The sequence below is a fragment of the Triticum dicoccoides genome, chromosome 5B (genome assembly GCF_002162155.2).
Source record: "Triticum dicoccoides isolate Atlit2015 ecotype Zavitan chromosome 5B, WEW_v2.0, whole genome shotgun sequence".
Taxonomy (NCBI): domain Eukaryota; kingdom Viridiplantae; phylum Streptophyta; class Magnoliopsida; order Poales; family Poaceae; genus Triticum; species Triticum dicoccoides.
This window is the reverse complement of record NC_041389.1, coordinates 39,955,041-39,964,188: the sequence shown is the minus strand read 5'-3', so window position 1 is coordinate 39,964,188 and position 9,148 is coordinate 39,955,041.

The window sequence follows — 9,148 nt, the reverse complement described above, 5'->3', positions numbered from 1 at the left end:
CTCGCCGCCATCTCCCCCGACCCCGCCTCGCCGTCGTCTCCCCCGACCCCATCTCTCTCACCGCCCTCTGTAAGCACTCTCCCCTTTCGATCCCTCTTGTTAATTTGCTTAGTATGAACCCTAGCTATTTAGTGCTAGTTAGTATGAACCCTAGGCTATTTTTAGTGTTAGTTAGTTATTTTAGTGTTAGTTAGTTAGTTAGTATGAACAGTTAGCAGTAGTTCCTAGGTACTAATTAGTTAGTAAGAACTAGGTACTAATTAGCTAGGTACTAGTTTATTTTTATTTATAGTAAGTTTATTTTCAGTAAGAACTAATTGAATTAATAGAACATGTTAGTAAGAACTTGTTGCTATTTTTTTAGTTAAAGCAATTTTTCCTGCATCAACGTGGACGATGCCTATCCCGCATCCTCTTCGTCGAGTCGGTGGAGGACGACACCTGCTTGACCAGATGGGCCATGTCCGGGACTGGGCTCCGCCGGGGTGGTACTGGGAGGCGCTAGCTACCGGGGGGCGCAGGTTGGTGAGGAGCCAGCCTGTCATTGACCCGAACCTTCTTTGGTGGCGGTCGCGTGGGCCAGTGACGGTCCAGAGGCTCGAGGACTCCGCGGAGGTGGTGCATCACCGTGTCAGTGAGGAGGACGCGCACGTCCATCGCTACTTGTTTGCGTTGGAGCACAGGTCGTTCTCCAATACCTGGCAGGTTCTCTGGGGATCTCACTGGAGCTATGATCCTGTGATGGTTCCTTCTCTGTGGATGTCCACCGACCGCGCCGATACCTGTCGTGTGCTAGGGTTTTAGTTGTATTAGTGATGTTATATGTAAGACACTATTCATGATATATTAGTGATAATATTCGACGATGTACGGACGTATGAGATGATTTACTTTTGCTTATTGAATGCATGCTAATTTGAGTCCTATAAGATATTTTGAAATGTATATCTTGTGTTGCTCAATATCCAAGTGGCCGGTCATGTTTGCAGGTTACACCTCCGAGTGGCCTATGTTTTGCCGGAGTGTTGATTCATTTACGTTCCGGTAAATTTCAGGCGCTCGATATGTCCTATTTTAGCAAAGGTCATGCCGGATTTTTCCGTGAATTTTGGCATGACTTGTGCCAGAATATGCAGGAAATATCAAGCGCCCCGGATTTGTGTGTTGAGTATCCTGGTAGTTGTCTTCGATCGATTTTCAGTTAATGTTTTAACTATGAACATAGGAAATGTCTGAAGACGAAAAGGATTTTGGTATTTGCAAATACTGCGAAGACGAGCGCGGACTGTGCGACGGAATCTTCCTAGATGATGATAGGCGCTTCAGCATCAAGCTGGACGAGAACTTCGAAGTGGATACAGTAAGTCACAATGACAAGTCTTTTTTCGTAATTAAGCATGACATCTGCTTCATTTGCTTCAACTTATATTTGTTTTTACTATTCTACTAGTGTATCCCCTGTCATGCAAGAGTTTTTGTATTGGATAAAATAGGTTTCAGTCATAGTATGGAGGAAAAGAAAGTTTACTTGAAGACCGAGCATGGTCATATTTTCCATGCAAAATTGTACAATTCAGACGACTACACCTATTTTGGATGCAAAACATGGCGAGCACTATGCAAGACTTATGCATTTGAGCCTGATATGGTTATCACTTTTGATATTCGTCCGGAAGATGATATTGAAGGTAATACCGACATCTGGGTCGGTGTGCAGACGCCTCCAGTTATACCATTATGTAAGTTTCTCAACCATATTTATGTCTTTGATATTGTTTATTCAAAAATAGTTGACAACTAATTTGTATTGTCAGCTTATTTCGGTGCAAGCAAACATGTCCAGCGCTTGGCAGACAGGACCGTATACTGTCCTGGGGCTGAACTCAACTGCGAGGAGCTCAGTCATTATGTTTCATGGCTTGAGGATCTTGATACTGTCAAGACAAATTTTCTTCCTGCATTTAGAAATGTTAGTACTGAAAATGTGCGACCAATAGTGTTCGTAATGAACTACGGTCACATCTATTTAGGAAGGATGGTAAGATTTTTACTATTTGCCATCAGTGCATCTTTTCCATATATTATTTTTGAAACTAAACTTCATTGCTAAGTATGTTACCATACGATGTTCTTCAACAGGGACTCCCGATGAATGTTGTGCCTTATGGGATCGAGACTAAAGGTACCATGAGTATTATCAGCTTACGGCCAAGATATCCTACAGATTACTTTAGTGCATTCAAGATTAGCGACGGATGCTTAATAGTGCAAGACTGGACCAAATATGTGATGGGGGAGCGCAGAGAAGTACTAGGGGGCAGCAAACAGATGTGCTACCCACGATTAGGAGACAGGTTCATCTGCATGCTCCAGCTTGATCAAGGAGGAGAGCTATACATGTTTTATGTTATTTTACCTAAGAGAGAGCAGCATGAGTGATTAGCTAGCTAGAAATGAGTTTGAGGATGATGATGTGCTACACTATATTACTATGATGATAAAATAGCTAGTGTTGGTGGTAATGACTATGATGATTATTATTAGCTAGTGTTAGTGGTGATTAAATAAATATTATTGGTGGTAATGACTATGATGATGATTAAATAGCTTGTGCTGGCGGATTAGATTCAAGTGGAGGCAACATGTGGTGCACATCGAAAATACTACTAGTCCAAACTAGATCAAGTTTGGATTAGTAGTATACTTTTGACATGCACCACATATTCACTAGTAGAAAAAGGACCTAATATGAGACACATTAGTGCCGGTTTGGTTTTGAGCCGGCACTAATGTGTCCATTAGTGTCGGTTCCAACGACTAGCTGGCCGTTCTCATTAGTACCGGTTCGTGGCGAATCTATAGTATCGGTTCGTGCCACGAACCGGTACTAAAGAGGGTGGTGGCAGGGTGTTGTCAGTCTGGGGCCCGTCCAGCACCTTTAGTACCGGTTCGTGGCACGAACCGGTACTAAAGGTCGACGTACATAAACACTTCGCCCCCCGAGCCACTCTGTTCTTCCCCTTTCCCCTCACTTCCTCTGTTCTTCCCCCTCTCTCCTCGAGCTCCTCACAAATTTTGCCCAAAATTTGTCAAGATTTGAAGGCCCCCATCCATTCAAATGATCACAAAGGTTAGCAACTTTGTCCTTTCAACTCTCATTGCTAGATTAGCTCTTGCAATGCTTTGTATAGTGATTAATTTGGGAGGAATAATTATATTTGCTAGTATTTGATTTATATGCACGTGACGAAGAATCTTTGCGTGACCCTGCTTGGCTTTTTGGGCGTGTATGGGAAGACAAAAGATACACCAGAGGCACGGCAGGACCAGCAACGTATGCACGAAAAAGACGGCATACATCAAGGTCAGGCCAGCTACGCTCTTACCAAAGAAGAGAAGGAAATCTTCTTCGAATGCCTGCTCAGCATGAAGGTACCGTCTGGCTTCTCGTCGAATATAAAGGGAATAATAAATATAGCAGAGAAAAAGTTCCAGAACCTAAAGTCTCATGACTGCCACATGATTATGATGCAACTCCTTTCGGTTGCATTGAGGGGGCTTCTACCGGAAAATGTTCGATTAGCCATTGTGAAGCTATGTGCATTCCTCAATGCAATCTCTTAGAAGGTAATCGATCCAGAAATCATACCAAGGTTACAGAATGATTTGGTGCAATGTCTTGTCAGTTTCGAGTTGGTGTTCCTGTCGTGGTTCTAAGCCTGACAGTAGAGTGGGGGGTAGGTATGGAGAGGCAAGGTCCTAGCTATGGAGAGGTTGTAAGCACAAAGGATGTACGAGTTCAGGCCCTTCTCGGAGGAAGTAACAGCCCTACGTCTCGGAGCCCGGAGGCGGTCGAGTGGATTATGAGTATATGAGTTACAAGGTGCCGAACCCTTCTGCCTGTGGAGGGGGTGGCTTATATAGAGTGCGCCAGGACCCCAGCCAGCCCACGTAGGAGAGGGTTTAAGGTGAGTTAAGTCTGGGGCGTTACTGGTAACGCCCCACATAAAGTGCCTTTACTATCATAAAGTCTACTTGATTACAGGCCGTTGCAGTGCAGAGTGCCTCTTGACCTTCTGGTGGTCGAGTGAGTCTTCGTGGTCGAGTCCTTCAAGACAGTCGAGTGTGTCCCTCGTTGGTCGACTGGAAGGCGACTTCTTCTAAGGGTGTCCTTGGGTAAGATACTTAGATCAGGTCCATCACCCTACCCTAGGTACATAACCCCATCATTAGCCCCCGAATGGATTGAGGCTTCGAGTGAGGAAATAGTTGATGTCGTTTCCGATTAACCTTTGTGCTCTGGTCGTGCGTTGTCCTGGACCAAAGAATCTCTTCGTCGACAGTGAACAACTTGTCTTCAGTCGACTCGATCCATTCTATTCTTGCGTCGAGTGATCTTTCGGGCTTCGACGATCTCCGAGCGACGGATCGCCGGAAACCCCGTGTCTGACAGACTGATCTGCCGTTCGCGGATTCCGCGGGATGCGAAATTTGGGGACGCGCGCGAAGCGGGACGGCCCGCGGCGTTCGGATGGGACGGGACATAGACGCCTCGATCTCCGCGCCGCCTTTTTCGCCACGTATCCCGTCTGCATAATTGTTCCTGATATGATTAGATCGACCGGGCCCACCTGTCATCCACTCGGAAGGGACCTTATAAATGCGCCCGGCGAGGATTTCTGTACTGCGCCTCAGTCATTCTCTCTCTCTCTCTGCTTCCTTCTTCCCCGCCCAGCGTGCTCGCTCTCGCCCCCGCACCACTTCCCTTCGCGCATCTCGCCGGCAACCATGGCCAAGGAGAAGACGGCGGCGCTGGAGCGTGCGAAGAAGGCGTCGGCGTCGGAGAAGGCAAAGGGGAGATCCACCAGCCGCGGAGGGTCCTCGTCCAGATCCCGCCTGCCGAAGGGCTGGGTCCAAGGAGACTGGATCCAGTCGACCATCACCGAGAATGACCTCCTCGATATGGCCAACGAGGGCTCGATTCCTCATGGAGCTGCGAGGCTTCCGGGGAAGGAGTGGCAGCCCCAGCCAGAAGAGGATGAGTGTGTGCTCTTGGCCACCCATGTTGATCATGGATTTTCCTTGCCGCTGAGTGTTTTCTTCCGTGGCTTCTTGAATTTCTTTGGAGCGCAGCTCCACCACTTTACCCCAAACTCTATTGCCTATCTTGCCGCGTTCGTGTCCATGTGTGAGGGTTTCCTGGGCTGTCGACCGCACTGGGGTTTGTTCAAGCATATATTCACGTGTCGATCTCAGACCGTGAAGAAGGCGAGCCCAGGTGATGAGAGAACCCGAGTCGTCCAAATGTGTGGGGGTCTGGGGATCCAGGTGAGGAATAAGAGCACCTTCCCGCCCATGACCTTTCCCGAGTCCGTCAGAGGTTGGCAGTCGACTTGGTTCTACTGCCAGGTCCAGTCGACGCCAGGGCAGTCGAGTGGACTCCCTCCGTTTACCATGGACCGAGTGAAAAAGCCCTCCCCTCTGAAGCTGATTCCGGAGGAGAAAGCTGACGTGAAGATGTTGATGGAGCGCGTGGTGCAGTTGGTTCGAGAGGGAGTGACGGGCATGGACCTCCTGGAGGTCTTCCTCAGGCGTCGCATCCAGCCCCTTCAGTTCCGGAGCCACTGCATGTGGTTGTACCGTGGGACCGAAGACGAGACTAGAGTCCATCCAGAAGCAGTCGACGATGTCACTCTGGAAAGATGGATGGTAGCCGTCACCGGAAACAAGGATAACCCACGCGGAGCCAGAAGGATTCCTCCACTCGACCACAACAGCGATCCAAACAAGGTACACTTGCCCTGCTCTCCACTGCGCTCTTGTCGCGTTCATTTCTGTTTACCCTGCCGACTGGTCGACTGATCCTTGTCTGGACATCTGCTAGGCCCTCACCGAGCTGTACTCGATGCCCAATGGGGCACAAGCTTCGACTGAGGAGGGCGAGGCGAGCGGGGGCGAGAGCCAGGAAGAGGAGGAATGGGACTCGGATGTTGCAGAGGATGATGACGACAATGATGATGATGACGGTGATGAAGATGACGTCGAGGACGAGGAAGAAGAGGAGGAGGAGGTCGTACCACCGCGCTCAGAAAGGCGGTCGAAGCTTGTCCACGACCCTTCGGCCGAACGTGGTAAGGGGGTTGCGACCGCCACTCAGTCGACCAAGCGCCCTCGGACCACCTCTCCGGTGCCGACTGAAAAGGCGCCGAAGCAGCCCAGGGCGGCCTCGTCGAAGCCGATCAAGCTCCTGCCGAAGATGAAGGTGTCCATCCCCACCATATCAGGGTAACCGTGCTGCTCATATTTTCTTATTTTGTGTGAACTTTGTCTCTGGTCGACGCTGAAGTTAGTCGACTGATCCTTTGGAGTTGCAGTGCTGCCACTTCTGAAACCTCGGCCCGGGCTGATGACCACGAGATGGAGGACGCAGCAACTTCGAACCCAGGTACTGTATTCTTAATGCTGTTCTTAGTCGACTGACTCGCGATCTCTGATCCTGATTTTTCTTCGTAGCTCCACCCAATACTGTTATCAATCTCCCTGATGATGATGAGGATGAAGAGCCGCTGAAGTGCAGGAGGAGTCGGAAAGCGTCCGCCAGTAAGGTGCCTCAGGATGTGACGGCGCCTGAGATTCTGACTGTGGAGGAAGAGAACACCACTCGACACACGGTGTCCTTCGCAGATCCATTGACGAGTGCTCAGCAGCCCTCCCTCTTCACGACGCACCACGTCCCAGAGGACCAAGCTGGCACAGCGAAGGAGGCGATACGCCAGGCGGGAATCATGATGGAGCAGCTGAAGACCATCCGGGATGCGAGCCAGGCGGCTTATGACGCCAGTTCTGCCCTCCAAAGCAATGTCCAGGTCAGTCGACCACTGTTTGTTCTGTTGGATATGCTACCAAAAACTTTTCCTTTCCGGAATTTATAGTAGTCACCCACTGGGTGTGTCGAATAAACTCCGTGTTAGCGGGGGCACGCTGAGTGCACCCGCTGGGTGTAGTCCCCAAGGCTAAGGTCGACTGCTGGCAGTCGGCCTTAGGCTTTATGATGTCAATTTTTCTGTCAGTCGACTATGTCGACTGGATTTCACAAACCGGTGGGGGCACGCTGAGTGCACCCACTGGGTGTAGTCCCCAAGGCTAAGGTCGACTGCTGGCAGTCGGCCTTAGGCTTTATGATGTCAATTTTTCTCAGTCAAGTATGTCGACTGGATTTCACAAACCGGTGGGGGCACGCTGAGTGCACCCACTGGGTGTAGTCCCCGAGACTGTGGTCGACTGCTTGCAGTTGATCACAGTCTTAGAGAATGCATCTCGCTCTTTTTTTTTTGAGGTCGACAGGTCGACTGGTCGACTTTGTCTTCAACAGGATTAGTGGGGGCACGCTGAGTGCACCCACTGGGTGTAGTCTCCGAGACTACGGTCGAATGCTTGTATTCGGCTGTAGTCTTAGAAACGTGTGTTTTTTCCTTTTTCACTCGGAAGTGAATTATATTTGACATTTAGTCGATTGGTTCTTCGCAGAACTCTTGTGATCTTGTGACTCGCTACTCTGAGCTGGAACACAAGCATACTCAACTCGAGCTGAGCCTGAAGCTGGTTCAGGAGAAGCTGACAAAGGCAAAGGAGGAGACCGAAGGTATGTTTGGTGAGACCCTGACGACTGCTTTCCCCTTGCTTGTTTCAAAATCTGATCTTGCTGTAACTTGCAGGTAAGGTAAGGGAGGCCCAACAGAAGAAAGACCTTGAACTAGCTGAGAAGATCAAGCTTGCTGACGAGAAGTTAGCTTCAGTCACCAAGCTTGAACAAGACAATACCAATCTGAAAGCTGCTCTTGGGATCGCCAACAAGGAGATCAGTCGACTAAAAACTGATAAAGCTGCCCTGACCGACCAAGTCAGCAAATTGACTGGGAAGAAAACTGATCTGGAGGCCTTCCTGAGTAGTCTTGCCAAGAAGCTGTTTCTTATGCTTGAAGGTAAACCTCTATGCTTGGCAAACATTTCCAATTGTGGTTTTTCCATTCGACCATCCCCTTGACTTAGTGATCATCCTTGCAGAATTCTGTCAAAACTTTGAAGAAGAAACTAGCCGGCTGGAGCCAAGCCTCGACCCCGTCAATTCTCCGGTGAACGACGAAGTTGCCATGGATGTTTTCCGACTGGAGTCTCGTGTCGCAGCTGTCGTGGACTATCTCACAAGGCTGAAGGCCGCCACATCTCGCATCGACTCGACGCTCTGGCCTGAGGAGACACTTCAGAATGACCTTGAGTCGTTGATGACCCGGTTGAACACGATCCCTGGTCGAGTGCAGGAATGGAAGAAGTCCTCGGCTCGGTGTGGTGCAGATGTTGCTCTGTGTCTGGCCCGAGTCCACTGTAAAGATGCGCGAGAAGAGAAGCTGGCGGCCCTTCGGGTGGCCAATACCAAGAAGCACGACTTCAGGTCCTTTATGGAAACTTTCCTTGCAGCTGCCACTCGGATCGCCGACGGAATTGACCTTGATGAATTCGTTGCTCCTTCCAGCCCTCCACAGGAGGGGTAAAAAACTTCTTCTGGCTCGACGCTTTAAATTTGCCTCGGTATGCCGAGTGGAATTGTAACCGATAAACCTTAACAGGCTTAACGCCTGAGCACTCTCGGTTCCTTTAGATATCGATTCAAACTTGAATTTGGTGCTTGAATATGATTGCCTTTGGCTCGAAATGTCTTTTGCAGGTTCAAAGCAAGGCGCCTTTACTACGATCGACTTATTCTTCAGTCCACTTAGGCGAGCACTGGGCTGCAGCTAAGCCCCCGAGTGAGAGGTTTACTCTTCACTCGGCAGGATTTTGATAACTTAGGCGAGTGCTTCAACTGCAGCTAAGCCCCCGAGTGAGAGGGTTGCTCTACACTCGGTAGGATTTTTATAACTTAGGCGAGCATAGGGCTGCAGCTAAGCCCCCGAGTGAGAGGGTTGCTCTACACTTGGTAGGATTTTGATAACTTAGGCGAGTGCTTGGACTGCAGCTAAGCCCCCGAGTGAGAGGGTTGCTCTTCACTCGGTAGGATTTTTATAACTTAGGCGAGCACAGGGCTGCAGCTAAGCCTCCGAGTGGAAGGCTGGCTTACCACTCGGTAGGATTTTTATAACTTAGGCGAGTG